This window comes from Hemicordylus capensis, chromosome 4, assembly GCF_027244095.1.
Source record: "Hemicordylus capensis ecotype Gifberg chromosome 4, rHemCap1.1.pri, whole genome shotgun sequence".
Classification (NCBI taxonomy): domain Eukaryota; kingdom Metazoa; phylum Chordata; class Lepidosauria; order Squamata; family Cordylidae; genus Hemicordylus; species Hemicordylus capensis.
In genome coordinates, this window is record NC_069660.1 from 308,335,995 (window position 1) to 308,361,116 (window position 25,122).

At 47.8% G+C, this 25,122-nt stretch overlaps 1 protein-coding gene across 11 annotated transcripts in view; it reads right to left on the reverse strand.

The window, feature by feature from the left end:
* Positions 1–24,000, reverse strand: part of ST3GAL1 (ST3 beta-galactoside alpha-2,3-sialyltransferase 1) — a 140,564-nt gene extending 116,564 nt beyond the window's left edge. Inside the window, exons 1-2 of one of the 11 annotated variants that reach the window (XM_053245580.1) lie at positions 23,860–24,000; positions 7,761–7,863 (exon numbers count right to left, since the gene is read on the reverse strand). The gene's annotated coding sequence lies outside the window, so the exon portion shown is untranslated. Of the gene's footprint in view, positions 1–7,760; positions 7,864–22,828; positions 22,907–23,107; positions 23,491–23,859 lie in introns of those variants that run through there. The other 10 variants (XM_053245586.1, XM_053245578.1, XM_053245582.1 and 7 more) reach the window with 10 other exon arrangements.
* Positions 24,001–25,122: the final 1,122 nt, after the last annotated feature.

Genomic DNA, 25,122 nt, shown 5'->3' on the forward strand with positions numbered 1-25,122 from the left:
CCTTGTCAGGTTGGAATATGGCTCATGGTGCCTTATTTGAGGGAAGAAAGACGAATCATCAGGCTTAATGGTAACAGTTAATTGGGGAGAGTAAACAAGCCCTGTCAAAAAGTGGGAGTTGAATGTTTGATGGAATCCAGGTTGCCACGATCAACACAGAATATTCGATTTCTAATACAGTAGCTATGGAGATGAGCAGCCTGAAGAGCCAATGAGAATCTGGGTGCAACAGGTAGGAACCAATCAAGTGTCTGGAAAGACAGACAAAGAAGAGAAGTGTGACTTTTGAGGTGTAAAATGAGAAGTCAGCCTGAAAAATAGGGTTGTAAACTGCCTTTAGGACCAAAATGGTGCAAGGGTAGGCAGGTTATTTATTTATTTAACATAGTTTTATACTGCCCAAAACTTACGTCTCTGGGTGTAAGTTAAACAAATAGGTTAAACAAACAGTGACGACAGTAGGTTAAACAAACAGTGGCAACATTCGCAGGTAACGTGGAACCACGGGTTCAGTGGACCTGCGATTCTGCTCCCCACCCCTCACCCCTGCTCTCCTGTTTGAATTCAGACTTCACGGAGAGCACATTCTCTGCAGCCAGCGAGACTGTAGAGAGGAGGGGGAACTGTGTTGGCTTCCTTCTTGCATCAAGGGCAGCCCACACAGCCAATCACAACCAGAGCTGACTAAAGTTGTTGACAGTTTCAGCAGGGGTGGGCCTCCACAGGTGGATCTTCCCTTCTCGCAACAAATGAAATGATTCTCTCATCCTGTGCAGGATGTTTATCCTGTAGCAAAAGTTCTTAAACGCCCATCATTTCCAGCCACAATTGGCTTTAATATTCGAGCATTGTGGCTAGGGATGATGTGAGTTCTAGACCACCAACATCTGGGTGGTGAACCAGATGTTTGAGAATGCCTGTTCTAGAATAGCACTCAATGAGGGGGAGGCAACGGCTGACAAGTTTGTCTGCTTCCCAACCTCTTTTAAAAATCTGTAATTAGGCACTTTCCCCCTATAAAGTGTGAGCCCGGGAGGCAAATCTATAATTGTAGGCATATTCAACAAGTATTGTAACTGCATGAGTCATTCAAAAGCATCTGGTATGCAAGCACTCCTTCGAGCATATAAGTTTTCTATGGCATGCATATGCATGAATGGGTAAAAATGCATTCAAATGGTTTAATTTACCCAACATTGATCCAAAAAATCTGGGATACATGGAACAGAACACGTATGTGTTGGAGGGCCGGAAAAGATGGCTTTTTAAAATAAGTGTTCAGTGATGTTGTGAGCCTTGAGCTTGGTGCTTACTTCCCAGCTTTCTACATTTCACAGGCACAGGATGGATATTGCAGCTCTGTCAAGATCTGCCCCTTCTTGCCAGTCAGGGAAGCTTACAGCCTGGGAGTTGACTGCCTTCCAGGGCTTTCTGAAAGGAAAATTCAGAACTGCACAATAAGAAAATAAAGAACAGCCCTGCTGGATCAGGCCCAAGGAGGCCCTTCTAGTCCACCATTCTGTTTCACACAGTGGCCCACCAGATGCTGCTGGAAGCCCTTTTGAGGGCAAGCCGTCTCTCCTGCTGTTACTCCCCTGCAACTGGTATTCAGAGGCACCCTGCCTCCGAGGCGCAATCTTATGCAAGTGTGATTCACATGCGTTGTATGCACCACTACAACACACATCTGTGCATTTTCCTTGTCTGTGCACACATACTTTGTTGCCGAGAGTCACATCCCATGTGTCATTTAGAAGCCTACATAAAGGTAAAGTGTGCCGTCGAGTGGATTTCGACTCCTGGCGCCCACAGAGCTCTGTGGTAGTCTTCGGTAGAATACAGGAGGGGTTTACCATTGCCTCCTCCCAAGCAGTATGAGATGATGCCTTTCAGCACCTTCCTATATCACTGCTGCCCGATATAAGAGCAGTAGGGATTCGAAACGGCAACCTTCTGCTTGTTAGTCAAGCATTTCCCCGCTTCACCATTAGGTGGCCAGAAGCCTACACAGAGTGGGAGAAAAACCTCAGAACTGGGAGATGGACAGCACTACTGCAGAAGAGTGCTATACTGATTGCTGAAGGCTCTGTGAGGAGTAGCAGTGGAGTCTGTTGGAAACATCTTTGGCAGAGGTGGGGGGAGAAACAGGGACGCATGATCAGAGTCTGGATTACACAGGGACATGAGTCAGACCCTTGGTCCAACGAGCTCAGTATTCTCTACACTGTCTGGCAGCAGCTTTCCAAGGTTTCATGCAGGACTCTTTCCTAGCCCAGCCTGGAGATTTTGCCAGGGAGTGAACCAGGGACCTTCTGCACACAAGCATGAAGATCCTCTTCCACTGAGACCCTAAGGGGAATATCTTACAGCACTCACATGCACTCACCCATCCAAATGCAGGGGATTCATGCTCACTACCACAAGACCACACACTTTACTTTTCTCATTATTATTTTTGAACCCGCAAAACACACCCTTTGTACGACCTGAATTTTTGCCCAAATGTTCTTTTAGAACTGCCCTCCCCCAACCCAGGTTATCCCCCATTTCTTCTCCATACCCGCCCTGCCACCCTGAGCCAGCCCTCCACACCCAATCCTCACCCCGAGCCTTCCTCCCCACCAGTGTCCCCTCTAACAGGGATTCCCAGATGTTGTTGACTACAACCCCCATAATCCCCAAACAAAAGCCATTGCAGCAGGGGATTCTGGGAGTTGTAGTGAACAACATCTGAGAATTCCGGTTAGAGGGAACACTGCTCCCGACCCCCCGACCCCCACTCAGGGTGGGGAGAAGTGAGAATAGAAGGGGGGGAGGAAAAGAGAAAGGGAAGATAGAAGAAAGGAAAGGAGAGAAGAGAAGGAACACATACCTTTGAATCAATCGATATGCGTGATTAAAAAAGGTTCTTCCAATAAGTGGAAGGTGGTCATATGATTGGAATTATTCTTATCAGTGCTGTTTGTTAAGTGCTTAAACAGGCTGCTTATAAGCCTGCTTGTTTGTGCAAATCATGGGCCTGTTGTGAAGCCGTCAGCTCTGAATTAAGCTCTTCCTGGAGATTTCCACCCCCATCCCCAAATCTTTTCCACAGAATCCAGCTATTAAAACCTCCAGGGTTGCTTTCCTCTGGAGACTAATGCTGCTTCCTGGAGAGAGTTGGCAACTGTACCTGTTGATGGGCTTAGAAAGTCATCTCATGCAGGGAATAGTTATGATCAGGACTGGGTGAACCCTAAATAAAATTAAGGGTGCACACCAACCTACATAACGTAAATGGGGAGCCTGCTACAGGAACACACTCACTGTATTCAATGCAGCTGTCTTCTTCCCTGGACTGAGCTCAGGGGAAACTGGCTCGGCATATTTGCCACCGAAGCCGGCGGTGCACAGTTCAGATTGGCTGGAACCAGGGACATCATCAAACAACCCTCCCCCCTTTTTAATAGGAGCAGTGTTTCAACTGATCAAGTGAAGAACCCACCTGAAGACTAGGAGGGCAAGAAAAATTGACAGAATCAGCATTACTTTCACTGATTAGTACATGTATCATTTGTATTACCAATGTGTGAGGAAACTGAGCTAAACCATTTTGTTTAGGAGGGGGTTACATCCAGGCACAAACCACTTTAAGTGGCACAGCAGGGAAATGCTTGACTAAAAAGCAGAAGGTTGCTGGTTCATATCCCTGCTGGTATGTTTCCCAGACTGCTTTTTATTTTTACATTTTATATCCCACTCTTCCTCCAAGGAGCCCAGAGCAGTGTACTACATACTTAGGTTTCTCCTCACAACAACCCTGTGAAGTAGGTTAGGCTGCAGTGATATAGGAAGGTGCTGAAAGGCATCATCTCATACTGTGTGGGAGATGGCAATGGTCAACCCCTCCTGTATTCTACCAAAGACAACCACAGGGCTCTGTGGTCGCCAGGAGTTGACACCAACTTGACGGCACACTTTACCTTTACATCCAGGCACATTCTAAAATTCTGCCCTAAGAAAGGCTAAGTGTGTCAATGTGTACAAGTTCTAAATTTTCAACAAAATTACATTTTGTCAAAATGTATTTTGCAGTTTTTATTATTTATGTAGTGCCATCCTGGTGGCGCAGTGGTAAAACTGCCGCCCTGTAACCAGAAGGTTGCAAGTTCGATCCTGACCAGGGGCTCAAGGTTGACTCAGACTTCCATCCTTCCGAGGTCGGTAAAATGAGTACCCAGAATGTTGGGGGCAATATGCTAAATCATTGTAAACCGCTTAGAGAGCTTCGGCTATAAAGCTGTATATAAATGTAAGTGCTATTGCTATTGCTGTTGCTATCCAGCCACATGATGCTTTACAAAGAACGAGAGGTCAAGCCCCTGCCTTACCATCTAGATCTTTTTGTTCCAATTTTTGTTCCACTCCTTTTTGGTGACTTGTGAAATGTGTTCCCTGTTGTGCAATATTTCCAAATCACTTTGTATGCGGACTAGAAAAGGAGTCGGAGGTTGGAACTTGTCTTCGGTGGCTGACTTTGTATTCAAGCAACTAAAAACCTCAATGACTGAGGAACCTTTTCTGAACCATTACAACCTGCAGGCACCTACTTCTGAGGTGACAGATGCCAATCCTCCTGCGGGACTAGGTTCCGTCTTGCTACAGACTCAAAATGATGGGTCTCAAAAGCCTGTGGCATAGGCTGGTTGCTCACTCTCTGCTCCAGAGAGGTAATATTCACAGACTAAAAATAAAGTTCTGGGATGTATTGGGCTATAGAACTAACAAACAGGCTAGAACAGAGGTTCTCAGACTTGGGTCCCGTTGGCCAATGTGGCTGGGAATGGTGGGAGCTGCAGTCCAACAATATCTGGGGACCCAGATTTGAGAACTCCTGCACTAGTAAATCCCCTCATTTGGGAGGTGCTTACTCCTGTTGATTAGGATTGGATGGGGGGGAGAACAGGCCCTTGCATATCCATCTTAAATAGAAATTAAACATTTGGCTTTTAGAAGCAGAGCAAAATACCCTGAGAACATAATCCTACACTAACCTTCAAGACTTGGAAACCAGACAGCATTTTTCTAAAACATAATCCTGTTCTTAATCCCATTATTTTTAAGCCAGTCTCATGATTTTATGGGGGGGGGGGTGTGACTCCGGATAATTGGGCATTTGGGGAATGGTTTTATTTTAGCAGGGCAAACTCTTATACAAACTCCTAGAGTTCAGCCCGCCCGCCCATTCTCTTCCAAATACCAGGCAGTGCCTGAAATGAGCACTAGATTCTTCCGACATGGGAGCCATTTAACATGATTACAATCAACTTCAGCCTTCATGTTCCCATCTCTCTCTCTTTAGAGTGCATATTCAAACTCGAAAAACATTGTTGGTTTCACAAAGCCACAGTACACTTCCTGTTGCATCACTGGCAAACGCAGGCCCAGACAAAACCTAACCATCAGTCATGTTGAGCAAACACCTTAAGAGACAGAATCAAGACTCAGAGCAGCTTTGGAGGGCTGAACACTGGGCCAAAGATCAACAAGATGAATTCAATGGAGAATGTAAAATGTAAATGCAGCGTGTTACAATTAGGTAACAAAAAAAAATCAAATACACTAGTATAGCCTGGAGAAGACCTAGTGTAGTAGTATGCATGTGAAAATGATCCTCTCTCCCCCTGGAACTTTGCACATGTGCACACACACACACACACACACACACACCCCGCACTTGGAAAGATTTATTGATTTAAAAGATTTATATGCTATCATTCTTCACAAGTACATTTACAGCTGCCTACAAGAATTAAAATCACAACATAATACAATAAAACAGGAGCAGCTAATAAAACCACAAACAGATGTTTTGATGGAATCATTTTCTAGGAGACTCAAGCTCCTGTTGCCCAGTTCCTCATAGTCGAACCAATGCAGTCCAAACTATTGTGTACCCCAAAACAGGGCTGATCACAGCTCAATTAAGTAACCAAACCAGTCTACAGAGAAACGCAAAACAGGCATAAGAGCCTAAGAACATCCCTGCTGGATCAGGCCCAAGGAGGCCCATCTAGTCCAGCATGCTGTTTCACACAGTGGCCCACCAGATGCCTCCAAGAAGCCCACAGGCAGGGGGTGAGGGCTTGCCCCCTCTCCTGCCGTTGCTCCCCTGCAACCAGGGATCTCACATTCACTAGCTGCATCTCACATTCACTAGCTAGTTTGACCTGAGGAAAATCCATCCAACCCAATACATGAAAATTTATATTTGTCCCTGTAGCTTTCCACTGAAACAAACCTCCTTCAGAAGACCCTTCAGCCATTTAAGGCTAAATCATCTCTTCCTGATCTGGGAGATTCTGTTCCTGGCAACATGACAACATAAGGCTGCAGTTTTGTCAAGTTCCTCACTGGGGCATTCCTTTTCATGAGGAAAGGTGAGGCGGGCACCTGAAGTGGCAAAGCACTGAAGTATCAGCAGTAGTGTTGCAGAAAAATTACTTCTCCTCTATAAGTAATTGTACAGGAAGCAACTTTAACTGAGAAACAAGAGTTTGGTATTCATTACTAACTAAACATAGGCCAAGAAAACAATAAACAGACTAACAGTCAGAGGCGCTCTTACCCCTGGACTTCTGGGCCGAAGTCCAGGGCCTCCACACCCCTTGGGGGCCTCCAAATCCTCTTTCGTCTGTCCTGGTTGGCACTGGCCCATCACTGTGCTGGGTGGCCAAGCATGCCTTCTGCTTTGGAGACAGAGGAGGGAGTGGGAAAAGAAATATTTGGTGTGGGGATATGTTAAAATGCATGTTGAAACGTTCCTGCTAATGCATATTTGGATAAATATGCCGGTTTTATATTCTTACAGGGACAAGCATGCCCCACACAAAGAACCGAGACAATGCCCATATCAAAAATCCCAAAATGACAAAGTAAGGCTGCAGTTTTGTCAATTCGTTCACTGGAGTACTCCTTTCATGAGGAAAGGTGAGGTGGGCACCTGAAGTGGCTAAGCACTGAGGTGCCACCATACTGCCCCATTGCTGCCATTGGAGCAGCTCTTCAGAACAGATCTGACCCCTACAATCTTTGCAAGGACAATCAGCATGAAAAGAGAACCGAAAGTTGCCGACAAGCTACTATCCTCCCAGACTACTTTCAAAGCTTGGAAGAGCCACTTTGCAAACGGCTGGCCCCCAACAAGGACATGAGGAAAGGCAGCATTTGCCTCAGGTATCTTGCCTCAGGTGCCACAATACCTTGGGCTGCCCTTGCCCCACAGAAGCACATCCAAGACTGTGCAATCCATCACCACAGCCTACTCCAAGCCTGTCTTGTGGATCCCAACAGCCAAGAGACAGAAGCTCTCATTTTGCATTTCAGAACATCCACCTGCCATAGACTTCTGAAGCCACCCTCCACGAACCTTGGAAGCCAATATCTCCTAGAAAAGTGCTAATGCATTCTAATCTGGTAGAGAACCGACACATTTTAAAGGGGTCTGTATTAGGCACCTTGATGTTCCTTTTCAGATCATTTAGGGAGGCCTACCACACTGTACATCAGGAGTTCCCACCCTTGGGTCCCCAGATGTTATTGGACTACAACTCCCATCATCCCCAGACACAATGGATGCTGGGAGTTGTAGGCCATGAACATCTGATGACTCAAGTTTGGGAACCCCTGGCTCTACACACAGAATAACCAAACTTTCTTCAGGGTCAGGAATTTCATGTCCTTGGATCAGGCCTTAGAAGGACAAAAAAAATCTGACTCACCAGTGGCTGCTACTGACACCACAGCACCCGCTTCACTTCCTCATTCCGTCCAAATAAACAGGAAGTGTGACAATGAGTGTGGTGAGAACAGGGGAGAGGGATGCTAAAAAGCAAAACATAAAAAGCAGTGATTAATCGGGGCAGAATTGATGAGCTGGTGATAAAGACAAGTAGGATTGACTTTTTCCATGGAAAAGTATGGATGCAGCATCTGGACAGCTGTAGGCAGAGGCGTTTCGTGCTCTGATCCATTTGCATCCAGCAGCCCTGGATGAGATCGTGTTTTTGTTTCAGTTTTGGCAAATGTCTCTGCAGAGCGTCAGGCCTTCAGCAAGCCAATTAGGCCAAAGTCTTTGGGTTTCTTAGAACTTAAGAAGGAGTAATGTAAAGTCAAGCAGGGTTCTGGCTTGGCTGACTCGTTCCCCTGCTCTCCATTATGCTGTTGGAGTTAATGGGATTGAAACCAGATTAAACACTGATCAGGACATGGGAAACCTCACGCAACAGGGTGCTTTGGGAACCTGCTGCCTGCTGTCACAAGATACCGACCAAGATAACATGGTAATAAGTTAGACAAAGCTACACATCAGACACATGCTTGTCAGTCACTTGCTTGTTCCCCTCCACCAAAACAGCTGCTGCTGAGGCCTGATCCAGAATAGGACCATAGAATGGGGAGGTCTTTAACCCCTTGCTCTGAACATCATCCAAATCTAAATTGCATTCCCATGTCCTGTTCAATGCATGCAAAATCTAAGCTCCGTATGTGCTTACAGACGCTCACACATTATGTTCAATGCACATTTAGCAGTAGTACAATTTCTTTCCTGCATTTGAGTGAGCCCGGAAACAGGTTCAGTTTTTAAATGAATGCAGGCACAGACTTTCACACAAACTTATGAATATGCTTGCAGACATCTTTACAAACATACAACATAATGTCTGAATAGGGCAAGAGTTAAACTCCTATTGGCACCAATAGCAACTTCTCCCCTGGTGTAAACAGCAAATGTAGAGGGTTCAGATCTGGACTAGGGCTATGGTAGGGGCCAAGAATGGAAGAAGAAAAAAATCCATGCCACAATCCCAATCAGGATTGGGCCTCTGAAGCTCCTAATACACAAGTCCCCAATTGACAAGCAGCATTAATTTAGCTTGTTCAAAGCACTCCACATACATAAGCTCAGCCATCTTTACAACTGTCCTGTAGGGTGGGCCAGTATGATTATTCCCGTATTGCAGATGGAAGGGGAGAAAGACTGAGGCTGAGAGACAGCCGCTTGCCTAAAGTCATTTTGAGCATTCAGGGCAGAGGTGAAACTTGAAGTGGGATTTCTTGGTTCACAGATTAGCCTTTTCCTGCTATGGCAGTAACTCAATACAGCAAGATCAACAGTTTGCTGAAGTCATTGCAGAAATGCAGGAACAGGGTGTTACAGGCAGTTGGCTGAAGATTCCTTTTGTTAGGTAGATTGCTATTTAATAGGCTGTGGTGCTTAGCTGCTGTCTCATCAATAGCTGCTAAACAGTTTGGAAGATAGTTGGCAATCAAAGTGTTTTGAAAGATGGGCAGGCGGTCACCTTCTCCAAGCTCTGATGGCTAAGGGGAGGGGGCAGGTGTGAGTGTCAAAGGAAAAACAACACCATATTAATAATGCTTAAGAATGTGCCGTCACCACTTTTCATCATAAAAAAAGTTCTCAAAGCACTTTACACATCAAAAGGAATGAGAAAATAGTTCCCTGCCCCAAAGGGGCTCACAATCTTAAAAGGAACATGAAGGAGACACCAGCAGCTGCTACAGGAAGGGATGCTATACTGGGTTGAATATGGATCATTGCCTTCCCCTGGTTTGAAGTAAAGTGTGCCATTGAGTCGGGACTACAGAGCCCTGTGGTTGTCTCTGGTAGAATACAGGAGGGGTTTAGGATTACGATTACCAACCCTCCAGGACTGATTTGGAGTCTCTCGGAATTAGTATCAACCTCTAAGTGACAACTGGAAGTAATTCTGGAAATTGTGATGCTATTGAGAAAGATATTTGGCAGTGGACAGGGGCAGGGGAGCCTCCAGGACTACGGCTTCAGTCAAAGTTGGCAGCCTTGCCTCTGTTAGAAGAGCCACTTTTAAAATGTGCCTCTTTGCCAGTTAGCAGGGGCTTAGACATGAAAAAGAGGCAGAGCGCTGAGAACTGGCTGAAAGCCCCATGGGGTGTAGGGTCTCAGATTGGCTGCCTTGTAGGAATGCATACTGTTTGCCTCCAGGCCAAGCCGAAGACAGATCATCCTGGAGAGAATCTATCTATGTGGTCGCTAAGAGTCGACACTGACTTCAAGGCACTTAATCAATCAATCAATCAATGCTCTATTTGTAAATGAAGCAATTATAAAAATGCCATAAGGTCTCTAGTGCTCTCTCTCGTCTAAAGGGTGGTGGTTAAGGTTTTTCTTTAAATTAAAAAAAAAGCAAGTGTACCACAAAGAGATTTTTAGCATATGTATATACGCAAACACCTGCACACACATTAAAACGTTATCATATTTCCATACCACCTGGCATGAGCATCCCTAGGCGGTGCACATAAGTCAAAATACAACAAATATAGAAAGCATGATAAAATGATTAACACAAATTATGATATAAAGCCAATTAAAATTAATCAAAAGCTTGAGAAAACAGGTGCATCTTAAGGGTCTTTTTAAAAACAACCAGAGATGGAGAAACTCTGATTTTAACAGGGAGTGGATTTCAGAGAAGGCCCGGTCCTGAGTAGCCACCAAACAAGCTGATGGTAGCTGTAACCTCACCTCCAGTGGTCCCTCTAATTTTTTTCATCTCTGTGCAGAATGAGTTTTGTTCTGGGTGGCAGTATCAAGGAACTGTGTGCGCACATACATTCAGCATGGGGCCTTCCTGATTCAACCTGAGTAGGATCTAAATTGAACTGAGCGGACATCCAAAAACTTGTGAGTGTGCGCACATGTGCACGCCTTAGAGGGAACAGTGCCGACCTCCCTAGATGATCTTAATAGGCAGAAGCATTCATGACAAAGGAGGTGCTCTCTTAAATACCAAGGACCCAAACAATTAAGGGCTTTATAGGTAATAACAAGCACTTTTTATTTTGCTTGGAAACATCGGTAGCCAGTGAGTGCAGTTCTTTTGAGATCAGTATTACAGTGGTCCCTCGACTTACAAACTACTCGACATAAGTATTTTTCGAGTTACAAACAGCAGTTTTAGATCCGGTTTTAGATGCGGTTTTTTCGACTTACAAATTTTTAGATGGGGTTTCCTCGACTTACAAATTTTTAGATGGGGTTTCCTCGACTTACAAATTTTTAGATGGGGTTTCCTTGACTTGCCTGCCTGTTTACTGCCTGTTTATTCTTGAAAGAAATGTTCCTGTGCAGTTTGCAAGCCTTACTGGGGGTCTGGGTCTTTTTTCTAGGCTCCGGAACGCATTAATCCGTTCCCAATGCATTCCTATGGGAAACCGCTTTTCAACTTACAAATTTTTCGACTTACAAATGTGCATTCGGAACGGATTAATTTCGTAAGTAGAGGGACCACTGTATATGGTCTTTTATCCCGGAGACCGGTCTGGCTGCCACATTTTGAATCACCTGTAGTTTCCAGACTACGTACAAAGGCAGCCCCACATAAGCTGCATTACAGCAGTCAAGTCTGGAGGTTACCAGCATACGTGCCACTGTTTTAAGGTCATATTCCTCCAGAAATGGGTGTAGCTGACATATCAGCCAAAGCTGATAAAAAGCGCCCCAGCCGTTGCCTCAACCTGAGAGATCAGAGAGAGTTTTGGGTCCAGGAACACTCCCAAGTTACGTACTTCTTTCGGGGGGGGGTGAACCCGTTTCAGAACAGGCAGATCTAAAAATACCCCCAGGGGTTCATGTACTCCAGGTTGGGAACTGCTCAACTGTAGGATTATTTGAGTGGTGTTGCCCTAGGAATTTCTCACCGCTCAGGGGAGTGGAGAGCAGGGATGAAGAAACATTGGCTCAGTTTACCAGCCAGACAAAATATTTTACTCATCAAGCTATGTTGGTACATTGCTCATCTGGACTTTTTTCACTCATCAGGCATCATTTTTCACTCGCCACAGACAAGTACACTAGTGGATTTCTGCAGCCCTGGTAGGGAGCATACTACAGAACATAAGAGATGAATATCCTCCCAAACAACCATCTGATCATGAGAAAAAGGTTTGCTGGAAATGCATCTAGCAGCCTAGTATGGGCAGTGCACTTTGCAGTTTCTCTGAACAGGAACACACACATCCACACACAAGAGAACACCTGTTCAGGAGAGTCGGGTCACCTCGGAAGACTTGCTCAGTCAGCACCTGTTCCAACAGGGTGGCAGCAGCAAACCTAATGATCAACATCACCCGCTAACAGATCCCTTCCCAGGTCAAGATGGATAGCCCTGGTCAACCAGACCACCAGAAGCTCTGCCTGCAGTATCAAGTGATGGAATCCTGTGGCTACAGAGCCTGCAGCCAAGTTGCGACAGGAAAGGGATGTTGATCACCCGCATAAACCCGAGAAGCCCCTTTATTAATTTATCAGCAACTCCAAACACTGAAGAAACCATCTGCTTGGTGAGAGACCAGAGCCCAATCTGCCAACAATTTCCAAACAATTGCTGAATTAAGAAAGAAGCACTTTGGCAGCTGCAATTTGTTATTGCAGGAAAGCTGGGGGGGAGGTTTAAAGGAGAGGAGATCTCCACAACCACAACCACAACCACCTCTTTCTATGCCCTTTAATTTGCTTCTTCTGCACACCCAGATGATGCACTTCCCTATTATCAGAACTTGGTATCTACTACTGCATTTATGCAAACAACAGAGAGGAAGGTTATTTCATCTTGTGCATACTGTCAAACAAACAAAACATAGCCTATCTTCCTACAACAGCACCAGCTGTTGGTGCACAGAAAAGTAATTTATGGCATTTGCTGCCGTGAGATGTGACAACAGCCATGAACATAGATGCCACTATTTGATGTTTTAAATGATTTTAATTGTAAACCACCCAAAGACACATGTTTTAGGCAATATAGAAATATTTTAAATAAAATAATAATAAAATTAATTAATTAAAGGGGGACTAGATTTGCTCAAGGCAGATAGCCACCATGGCCAATAGCTATGGACTGAACTAAGTGAAGCCTCCATGTTACCATTGCCTCCTCCCACGCAGTATGAGACGATGCCTTTCAGCACCTTCCTATATTGCTGCTGCCTGATATAGGTGTTTCCCATAGTCTGGGAAACATACCAGCGGGGATTCGAACTGGCAACCTTCTGCTTGCTAGTCAAGTCATTTCCCCGCTGCGCCACTTAAGGCGATTTCAGATATAGTACACCTTTGAGTATCAGTTGCTGGGGAACAGCAGGGAAGGCACCTTGCCTTCATGTCCTGATTTTGGACTTTCTCGGAAGCCAGAAAGCTAGGGTCGTTGCTTAGAAAGCTTTCTACTATAAGGCTTGCTTCTAAGTGCCACACATATCGCAATAATTCCACAACCACTCAGAAGGTGATAATGCATCAGAAATAGGGCAAGGCTCTGCCAGGGCAAAACTAAGCATGATCAACAAAAAGTGAAACTAGACAAGAGCAACTGTCTTGCCTTTACGACAGATTTTTTATTATTTATGTTGCCTTGATTTTAAGGCAGAAAACTATTTTCCCTTTAAGGCTGAGGATTATGGGAGTTGTAGTCCAACAGCAATTGGGGACCTAAGTTTGAGAAGCCCTGCTTCAAGGGGCAGTCCCAGAATTCTGGTCTACTTCAGCAGGGGAAAATGCACAGTGACTGAGGGTTCTTTCAACAATACAAAATCCACAATGGTCAGAATGTTAATTGGCACGTTAATTGTAACGTTAATTGTTAAGTATCCTTCCTCGGTTCTCTTCCCTCAAAAGAACTATGAGATGTTAATACAAATAGCTAAAGAGCTCCAAAGGGAAGTTAAAGTTTAATGTGCAAAAATGCCCGAGGAGTGTGAAATGGAAAGTCCCTGGTTCAAACTTAACCACATACAAATACTCCCTAAAGCAGAGATTCTCAAACTCAACTCCCAACATCTCACCTCCGCTGGCCAACCACCACAATGGCCATTGACACCCCTGTACTAAAGCCCCAGGGCTGCATAACTTTGGCCCTCTCTCAGATGCTGGACTACAATTCCCATAATTCCTGACTATTGGCCATTGTAGCTGGGGATGATGGGAGCTGCAGTCCCCCCCCCCCCAAAAAAAAACAACCACAGATGGAGGACTGAAGTTGTGCAGCCCTGCCTTAGGTAAACCACAAAGCTCCCAGCCCAGATCTCCATCTGCAATGGAGATACTGTATAGTGCTGACAATGGAGTTTGTGCAAGGATTACAGAGATCATATATGCGTAACACTCTGAAGTGCTGATTATCTAGGATAATATAAAGAAGGATTATCTTCCAAGTATGCCACTGGACATGGAGCTCAAAGTTTTAGCAACAGGACAGAAGTGGGAAATACAATCACCTCCAAATGTTGCAAGGGTTGTACAGAAATATCTGATTTTCTAGTTCGTATTTAGAATAATGAATTCATAGAATTTTAGAGCTGGAAGGGACCTTGGAGGCCCTCTAGTCTAACCCCCTGTTCAGTGTAGGAAATTGCTACAGAATCCTTGACAGATGGCTGTCCAGATGCTGTTTGGAAACCTCCAGTGAATGAGAGCCCACCATGAGGCAGACTGTTCCACAGCTCTTACCATTAAAAAGGTGTCCCTAGTGTCTAGACATTAGGTGTTCCTAATGTCTATAAATACTGTCTCCGTATTTATTCAACTTATATGCTGAACATATACTGAGAGAAGCTGGATAGGAAGAAGATGAGCGTGGTTTTAAAGTTAGAGGAAGAAACATCAATAACTTGAGCTTTGCTGATGACACCACTGATAGCTGAGAATGTGGGTGATCTGCAAGCTCTAGTAATGCAAGTCAAGGAGCACAGTGAACAAATGGGACTATGACTAAATGTAAAGAAGACTAAACTAAGGACAATGGGTACAGCAACCAGCCTCAGAATCGATAATGGAGACACTGAAGTGGTGGATAGCTTCTGCCTTTTAGGATCAACCATCAACAGTAAAGGATCCAGGAGTCAAGTAATACGCCACAGACTAGCACTAGCAATGAAGGCCTTGGAAAGGATATTTAGATGCCATGACGCATCTATACCTACAAAGAGTAGAATCATTCAGACAATGGTTTTTCCCTTGACACCCTATGGATGCAAAAGAAGACTTTGAAGAAGCAAGATAGAAGGAGCATTGATGCTTTTGAACTTTGGTGCTGGAGAAGACTTTTGAGGATACCATGGGCAGCCAGGAAAACAAACAAATGGATCATAGAACAGATAGATCCAGCATTTTCACCCGAGGCACAAATGAGCAGGCACAAACTATCATACTTCAGACACATTATGCGAAGACCCAGCTCCCCTGAGAAATCCATAACGCTGGGAAAAGTTGAAGGAAAGAGAAGAAGAGGACGACCAGCAAGCAGCAAGGTGTTTGGACTTGATTATGCCGGCAATGAATGCACCACTGAGAGACCTTAAAGGCCAAGTTGAAGACAGATCATCCTGGAGAGAATCTATCTATGTGGTCGCTAAGAGTCAACACCAACTTGACAGCATTTAATCAATCAATCAATCAATGTCTAGTCTAAATATGCTTCCTTGTAATTTTAACCCATTGGTGCTAGATCTGTCCTCAGGAGCAACAGAGCACAAGTTTGTGCTTTCTCCTATGTAACAGTCCTTCAGAAATTGGAAGACTAGTATCATACCTCGCCTTAGCCTTCCCTTCTCCAGGCTTAACGTAGCCAGCTCCTCTAACTATTCTTCACAGGACTCAGTTTCAGAGACCCCTCCCCATCTTTGTTGCCCTCCTCTGAACCTGTTCCTGTTTATCAATGCACTTCTTAAAATGTAGGGCCCAGAATTGGAATAGTATTCCAAGTGACCAGCGCAGAACAGAATGACTACTTCTCATGATCTGGACACTAGGCCTCTTTTCATTCAGACTAAGATGACATTTGCCTTTTTTGCAGCTGCATCACACTGCTGGCTCATGTCCAACTTGTTGTCCACTAAAACACCTAGATTCCTTTCACAAGTACTGCTGCCAAGCCAGGTCTTCCCCATCCTATACTTGTGCATTTCAAAGGGAAATCTGGGCAAGGTTGGTCCAAGCTACTGATAGTAAAGACTCTGCAACTTTTTGGTCAATAATAAGAGCTGATCTATGGAAATCTCTGGTGAAACAGGATTCCATATGACAGCTAAGGCATGGGAGACCTTTTTTGTTCCCATTATGCATTTAAGGAAGCCATTAGAGGCCTCTATTTTTTAATTTAGCAAGCTACCTGTTTGGCCTTTGGTTACAATTCTCAGAGGTGAAGGGACTGATAGCCCAGTTGAAAAGTGGGAAAGCTCCTGGTTATGACCATATCTCTGTGGAACTGATAAAAAACAATGCTGACTGGTGGGCTCCAGTTCTAGCAGCACTTTTTACAACCACTGTCTATACTGGGAATCAAACTTGGCACTTATTATTCCTCTTTTTAAAAAGGGGGTGAAATCAAATCTGGCAAATTGGAGGTCTCTTCCATAGACCACTGCCTCTTGGCTCTTATACGTATGCTACATGAAAACAACTGGCTTATGGTGAGATACAGCACCCAGGGCCATTTAACGCAGAGGATGCCCGTTCAGCGGGGAGTGAGACAGGGTTAAATTTGGCCCCTACCCTCTTCATTTTTTAATATAAACTCACTGACACACTCTCTATTAGAGTGAAATTTCCACTCTCCAAAATTAGGCCCCTAACCAGTTCCAGCACTGCTCCATGCAGATGACACAGCAATTCTCTCCTTTACAGAGATGGGCTTGCACAGAGCCCTTCGAAAATCTGCTATATACTCACCCTCATAGACCAGCTAAATATTTGCATGAGCTTGTCCTTGTCAAATCGAGAAGGGCATTTGCCCTGGCATGCTTGAATGCGCTCCCTCACCTCTCTTAGAGGGCCGCTGTCTTGATATTCCTTTCTCTCAATGGTTATGCCCATGTCAGTCAGGAGCGGTTGAGACAATTGATCATATGTTGCTTCACTGTTTGTTTTATAGAGAGATTCGGCTAGCACTTTTGTCACCTATTTTTTCTAGATTCCCAGGTAGGCCATTGGCCTTTTATGTGTCTCTCCTTTTGTCTGACAGTGATATTAATGTTTCCACCATGGTGGCAAAATTTTGCTACACTGAAAGCTGTAAGGAAACAATTGGTAAAATCATAAGTGTCGATTGCACTATATATTGTTATATTGTAAACGGTGTTTTGTAAGAAAGTACTGGCAGAATCATGATTGCTGGAGGTTACTACTTTTCTATTGTGTTGTATTTTTGTCTGGTCAATGACTGAGATAAAGATTCTATTCCATACTTGTCCAATTGATTTTCTGTACTCAAATCCAAAACTTTACATTTGTCTCTATTCATCTTTTTTTTGTTTTGGCTCAATATCCAGGTCTGTTCAGATTGGACTGGGGTTTGTTTCCTGTGACAGTTTCTCTTGATTCTGTCCTCTAGAGTGTCAGCTGACCCTGTCTTGTGATCTGCGAATCTGATAAGCATCCCCTTTACTCCCTCCTCCAAGCCATGTACAAAAACACTGAAGAGTACAGGGCCCAGGACAGAAGCCTGTGGCCAGGATCCACAGGTAGGCTTAGCTCACTAGCCAGCCATTATTTGTGGCCACCATCAATCCCCTCCCTTCTGAGATCCTTTTCTGGCAGCCAGACAGACGTCTTAGGAGATAAGTGAGTCTTCTGTCTTTTGCACTGTAATACAGAGATGGTAAGAAACAGGGGGAGTCATATCTGATTGCTCAGACAGAATTCCTGCTGCTTCTTTCCTTCTCCAAAATGACGGTGGAAATGAGAACCTCTGGGGAGGATATCTGTGCGGTGCTGCCTATCCTGCTCGCCAGAGGGCTAGGAGTACCCACCACTGGCAAGTGGACCTGTAAATGCCTGCCCGTGGCACTCCATTTAATATCTCCCACCAGGATGACATGAGCCATTAATGGGTACTTGCTGGGCATGTTTGTTCAATGAGCTGTGAATCTACCTAACTGTAGCATTGTCTACTTTGAAACTCGTCTTCCACTTAAGGAGAAACAAAAGGTGTTGATTTTGCTCTGCTTACAACTGTTGCATTGATAGGCAAGCAGAGATTTTCTGCTTCCTTTGCAGGAACTAAGCAAAGCAGCTGGGAAGAATTTCCATTAGCAAGCACTCCAAAACCTATACAATAACCTCTCTGCTCCTGACCAAGCTTTGTGTCCACAGGAGGCTAAAGGGAAAAGGCTGACTTCCAGTGCAGTCTGATGTGTACTCTGAAGAGAGTCCTGATAAGAAGATAAGAACAGCCCTGCTGGATTAGGCACAAGCCTCATCTAGTCCAGTATCCTGTTTCACACAGTGGCCCACCAGATGCCCCTGGGGAGCCCACAGGCAAGAGGTATATGCATGCCCTCTCTCCTGCTGTTGCTCCCCTGCAACTGGTATTGAGATGCATCTTGCCTCTAGGGCTAGAGATGGCCCACAGCCACCAGGCTAGCAGCCATTGATAGACCTGTCCTCCATGAATCTGTCTAAGCCTCTTTGAAAGCCATCCAAGCTGGTGGCCGTCACCACATCCCATGGCAAGGAATTCCACAGATTGTGCGCTGTGTGAAAAAGTACTTCCTCTTGTGGGTCCTAAATCTCCTGACCTTCAGTTTCATGGTGTGACCCCTAGTTCTAGTGTTGTGAGAGGGAGAAAAAATTCTCTCTGTCCACCCTTTCCACACCATGCATAATTGTATACACCTCGATCATGTTTCCCCTTCATCGCCTACTTTAGGCAACTGATGCCAAGTTCAATACGCCACAGGGACTGCATATGTTGCAGGAGACACATGCCACCAGGGGCGTCATTAGGGGTGGCCAAAGGAGCACGGGCCCCCAATGAACTGCTCAGAATCCCAACTCTCACCTCCCTCCTCCATGACATTCTCCAGCCAGGAAGTGCAGCAGTGGAATCACCAGCACAGAGCACAGGGGAGGGAGAGCTCCTGACCTCACTCAGCAATCGGCTGCTTCCACCTTCATAGGTGCTGGATTATATCAGAGGCTTTTAAAAAACATGTGAAATTATGCTTGGGGGTATGCTTGGGGTTTTTTTTAATTATTAAAAGGAGATCTGCAGGCTGGGCCCCAGAGCTTTTATTAAGTACCTAGCAATGGCCCTGCATGCCACACACAGGAACAAGCCACTCCAGATTAATTTTTCAGAAATAATCCCTGCCGTTCTCCTCTGAGGCTACCCCTGAGCACTGATCCGGAGGTCTCCTTCCAAGCCTCACTTTGCCCATAATCCGATGGCCTTTGGCACAGGCCACTCACTATCTCTCCGTTTCAGCTGCCACTCACCTTCCATAAGAGGATCATTGAACTCACCCACTTTACAGGGTTGTTGCAAAGAGGGCTGTACTCACGTGTGTGCGAAGCATTCTGAACACTCCAGATCAGCAGTTCCCAACCTGGGGGCCTCCAGTTGTGTTTGAACTACAACTCCCAACATTCCCAGCTACAACAAATTGTAGCTGGGGATGCTGGGAGCTATAGTCCAGCCACATCTGGAAGCTCCCAGGTTGGGAACCACTGCTTTAGATGTCAAGTATTTCTGTTACTTCGCCCATCACAGTGGGAAAGTACACTGGCCCTATCGGTATACACTGACATAGCAAGCAACTGCCCTTGATATAGAGAGCCAGTGTATTACAGGAAGGGTTTTCAGATTTGATCTGGGTCCCCAGATGTTTCTGGACTTCAGCCATCGTGGCTGGGGTTGATGGGAGTTGTAGTCCAACCACTTCTAGGGATCCACATTTGAAAACCCCTGGGTTAGACAGGGATTGGGAGGAGCTGGATTCAAATCCCCACTTAGCCATGATGTTCCCTAGGCACCTCTGGGCCAGTTACTACCTCTCAGCCTGCACCGCAGAGTTGTTTGGGGATAAAGTGGAGAGGAAAGCTTGGACACTGTCCTGAGAGGAGGAGGAACAGAAACTAGCTCTGTTTCAAACCTGACTGCAGGTATGAGAGCCATGAAAGCCAACTAGCAAACTCCTGGTAAAAGGAAACGTTGTGCCGTCGAGTCGGGGTCAATTCCTGGTGACCACAGAGCCCTGTGGTTGCCTTTGGTAGAATACAGGGGGGGTTGACCATTGCCGTCTCCCATGCAGTATTAGGTGACGCCTTTCAGCATCTTCCTAGATCGCTGCTGCCCGATATAGGTGTTTCCCATAGTCTGGGAGACATATCAGCAGGGATTCGAACCAGCAACCTCTGGCTTGCTAGTCAAGCCATTTCCCCATAGGAGCGTCAAAAGTTGCGATAGTTTGCCTTCCCTCCAGGTTTATTCCTCCTTAAATGTTTAGCTTTCAGTGTGGGGGGGGGGAGTCTATAGCCCAGGATACTTAACCTGCATATAACTGCATGTCCCCCAAAAACATTATTTACAAGCAAGTACAGAACAGTCTTTATTTTCCTTGAATTTTAATTATACCCTCACTGTTGAGATGGGGTGCCAGAGTGCAACAGGCCACTGCAGTTCCCAGACTTTCCCGGCATGGAGCCAGAAAAGAACTACCCTGAGTACTTTCTCTCGCTCCACACCTCTCTGATTCGTACTGGAGCATGATGAATGAATACATAAATGGAACGGGGGTCCAAGGGGGAAACTTGCAGATCGGCAAAGAGAGTCAAGGGGTGCAAAAAGGTTAAGAACCCCTGTTCTAGCTTGTTTACTTGAGCAGGATTCTACCCAACTGTTCATTTTTAAAAAACAAAACACCCTACAACATAGGGAGGCAACCTTGGCTGTCCAGCTGTTGTTGAACCACAACTCCCATTGTACCCAGCCACAATTTATTGTGACTGGGGATGATGGGAGTTGTAGTTCAACAACAGCTCGACAGCCAAGGTTGCCTGCCCCTGCTCTACAGGTAGGACAGCTGCATTTAGGTTCAGGCTGTCCACCCATGATTCCCTGCCCCCCCCCCGCCCCTCCACATACTCACACACACACACACCCCAACAAAATTTCTGGTTAGGACCTGGCTGCTTGTTTCCAAGTATACATTGGTTTGTGACATTCCTCCCCTCAGATTTCTTCCATGAAGCTCCGGGTGGCACCAAAATTGCTCTCACCCCCCATTTTCTCCTCAAACAATCCTGTGAGGTAGGTTTGTTTAGGGGGTGGGTGGGCAACAAACACAGGGGTGCAGGCAGAGAGAAAGCTTAAGGAGCAACTACTTACTTAATTGGGGGGGGAGAATCTTGGGGGGAGGAAATAGGGGGAGATTCAGTCAAATAAGGGGAGGAACTCATCAAATGCTTGCAGGGGGGTGGCCTGCATCCCCTGGGCAGGCAGCAAACTTTCCTGCCCAAGCGGGAATTTGAACCCGTTGCTGGTCCTCCTTCGTGTAACAGGAAATACAGGAAGCTGCTGCCATCTACTGAGTCACACCATCGGTCAGTCCAGCTCAGTATTTTGTGTACACTGACTGGCAGCGGCTCTCCGGGGTTTCAGGCAGGAGTCTCTCTCCCAGCCCGACCTGGAGATGCTGCCAAGGTGTGTACCCGAAGCCCGCAAAGCAGACGCTCTCCGGCTGAGTTACAACCTCCGCCCCCCCACCATTCCCTAAACACGACCTCGAGTCTTGCATGCACAAGAACTGGCCTTGCAAAGGGGAAGCGAGAGCGAAAGGAAGCAGAGCAGAGAAGCACGCCGGGCGAGTTAGCGTCGGTTCTGCCGACGCGCTCTCCAGCCCTTTCCTCCGCGCGAGGCGTGCGGAAAACACCGAGAAGTTAACTTTTCCCCTCCGATCTCCGCCCCCACCTCCCCCTCCGCCTTCCTGAAACCCGACCAGCCAGGCTGGCCACGGACCGCTGTCATCATCTCCCCCTCCTTCAAATGGCCTCCCCACCCCGCCCCGCCGCAGCTGTCAGGAGGGCGAGAATAACCGGGCCTCTCTCCCTTCGCTAGCGCTCCCCCCCACCGCCCTTGGCTGGCTTCCCGCCCCGTCCTAAAGGCAAAACAGAACCGGAGGAAGAGATAAGGAGGAGGGCGGAAGAGAAGGCAATTAGCGGTGCCCGCGCAAGCCGGCCCCTCCAGCCTCTCTGGGGGAGACGCGGGCAAGAACACCGCTGCTCCTCTGAGCCTAACAGGGGGACAAGGAAGGGGGGAGCGGGCCCGCCAGGGCGGAATCCCCACTTTCGGCCGCTTAGCCATACAGCCACCCGCCCCGGTCCAAGATCGGGAAGCGATGCCGCTCTTTCTCCTCCCTACAAACGCAAGGGACAAACGGGGAAAGGGCTGCGGGAGGAAGCGAGGCTACTACGGCCCCCCTCAACACGCGAGGCACCACCGCAAGAGAAACTCGGGGTGCCTCTCTCTGCCCCGCCTCCCGTCCGAGATGTGGATCGGTGCCACCAAGGGATCCTCTGTCGACCGACCGCCTGAGCCGTTCCAGCAGCGCTGGGGCGGCGGGCCACACTCTCGCCTGCCTTTCCTTGCCTCGCTCCGGGTCTACTACCACGGATCTGCTCCAGAACACCACCCGGCCTCAGCTGTGTCCCTGGACCCAGGCTCTTTTCCCTCAACAACTACAAACATTAAAAAAAGGGGGAAGTGGCTACAGATCATCCACTTCTTGAGCTGCCCACACCCTGACCGCTGAGAAGGCGGCCAACCGAGACTGCCCTCCAGCCTTGGTTTTCACTCCAGCCAAAGCCGCAGAAAGGCAACCCGGGGTAAAAGAGTCCCGGGGCCCTCCTCCGGCACCCCTCTCCAAAGGCTGTCAGTAGATGTCAGAGATCGTATGTTGGGAGGAGCCCTCAGACTTGGGGGGGGGGGCGAAGCAGTTTAAGCCCCCGCGCTACCTCTGGCTCCGAGGCAGCCCGGCGCGGTTCCCGCTTGCTCTCCCACGGCGCCTGACCGCGCGCCAGCCGGCTATCTCCCCGCGTGGCTTCCACCGCCAGCAGTTTTGGCTCTGGCCTGCCGCTCTGTCCGCAGCACGCCCCCTCCTCGCGTTCCCCGCTGCTTTCGCTCTCCGCCACTCCCCACCCTCCGCGCGGGGCGGGGGGTCTTTTCCCGGACGCGAGAGGGGGAGATCCCCGCTCGGCGCGCCATGCCGGCTCCCAGCCGGGGCACTCACTCACCGCCTGCGGAGGGCTGGCTGCCGCCACCGCCGCTTCCCGGCAGAAGATCGCATCGCTCTAGAGGCGCCCCATGAACGCCTCCTCTGCCTCCCGCTCCTTTGTCCTTCCGAAAGTGCCCGCCGCCGAGACAAGCCGAGGTACCTCCCCGAGCCTAGCAGGCAGGAGAGCGAAGAGGAGCCCCCTTTCGCTCCTGGCAGCGACGAGAACAAGAGCTTGGCTGGGAGGGAGGGAGCGTAGCGCTGGCTTCCTGCCTTCTGGAGGTCCTAATATAGTACTCCCTCCCCAAGAAAGCCACGTGGAGGCGAGGGGGGAAGCAAAACGCGCACGCAGGGGGCGCAGCGCTGGCCCCTCCTCGGCCGGAGTGACAGAGAGAGACGGGAGCGAGGGGGCGCGTCCGCTTGTGTGTTTAAAACATCGGCAAGGCGGCGAGAGAGAGAGCGCGAGGGCTCGGCCGATCTCACACGCGGGCTGTGAGATTGGGATTGGGGACGAGCTCTCTCCCGTCGTGTCACACGACTCGTGTGTGTGAGAGAGAGAGAGAGCTGAGAAGGGGGTGTGCGTGAGCGAGAGAGAGCGCACACCAGGCAGCCAGAAAGAAAGCTTGAGCAGCGATTTGGGAGGGGGGGAGGAAAGATTCTTGCGGGGAGAAAAATATGTTGGGGCGGGCGAGTTCAGTCAAATACGGGGAGGAACGCCTCAAAGGCTTGCGAGGGGGTGGTCTGCATCCTCGGCCTCTGGGCAAACTTTCCTACCTGAGCGGGAATGTGAACCCCAGGCTGGTCCTCCTCCTTGCTCCTTCATCGAATAGGAAATAGAGCATAGGAAGCTGCCCTCTACTGAGTCGCAGCAGACTTGTGGCGTGTGGAGGAGGGAGGGAATGGTATGCTGACTGGGACAGAGACCTCTGTCTGCGAGGCAGAGAGACAGTCAGCGGATCCGTAAAAAAAGAAAACCCTTAGCCACGTGTGTCTTGGGAGAGTAAAGGGCGGAGTCAGAACTCTCGCTTCGAAGCTGCCCCCATCTCTGAGCAGCCCGAGGAGCGCGCCACCGGCGCTGGCCGGGCAGCTGAAACTGACCAGTCGCTGACAAACGACGCCTGGGGCTCCGCTTCCCCAGACAGAGCCGCTAGTCCTGCGTCGGGCTCATAAGGCGAAGTCTGCAGCTGATCTCAAGGTCTCCTGGTGTGATGACCACCAGGGGCTTCCTCCTTCCTGCCGGGACCCTGGTCGCTTTAGGGCCCCTCAGGGCTCCCTTCTAGCAGGCTGAGCCGGAGTCTTAACTGCGGCAATCATAGCACGGGGACCCTGGGGAGGCTGGGTTTTCAGGGAGATCACGGGCGACATCCAGTAGAGCTGCGGTGTAGAGGGACCCTCCCCAAGAGAGAAGGGAAGGGTTGGGGCGCGGGGGGGGGCGGCGGAGAGCTGTATGTGAGAGAGTGACGGGCTGGATCCTCGTGCCGGAATGGCAGACGAAAGCGCGAACATGCGGCTGTGTTGTTTGTATCTGCGAGCATAAACAGCAGGGGGAAGTGTGTGTTTAACAGTGAGACGGGTGTGTGGGAACCGAGACGCCGTAGGAAATGTGTGCCTGCAAGACCGCTATTTAATGCATTAAGACATCTCAATAAAATAAGATTTAGAAACAGCAATGAGGACGGGTGTGCTTTTGCAGAGATTGGCCAGAACCTGCGAAGGAGAGGAAGTTTACTTTTTATTTTTTACATTTTATATCCCGCTCTTCCTCTGAGGAGCCCAGAGCGGTGTACTAGTACTTAGGTTTCTCCTCACAACAACAACCCTGTGAAGTAGGTTAGGCTGAGAGAGAGTGACTGGCCCAGAGTCACCCAGCAAGTCTCATGGCTGAATGGGGATTTGAATTCGGGTCTCCCCGGCCCTATTCCAGCACTCTAGCCACTACACCACGCTGGCTCCTACTTCTTAGTGAGCAACTGCATGTCTGTCTCTATATCTCCATAGAATAGATAAAGGCACCTCCTCCTCCTCCTTCTTTGAGGA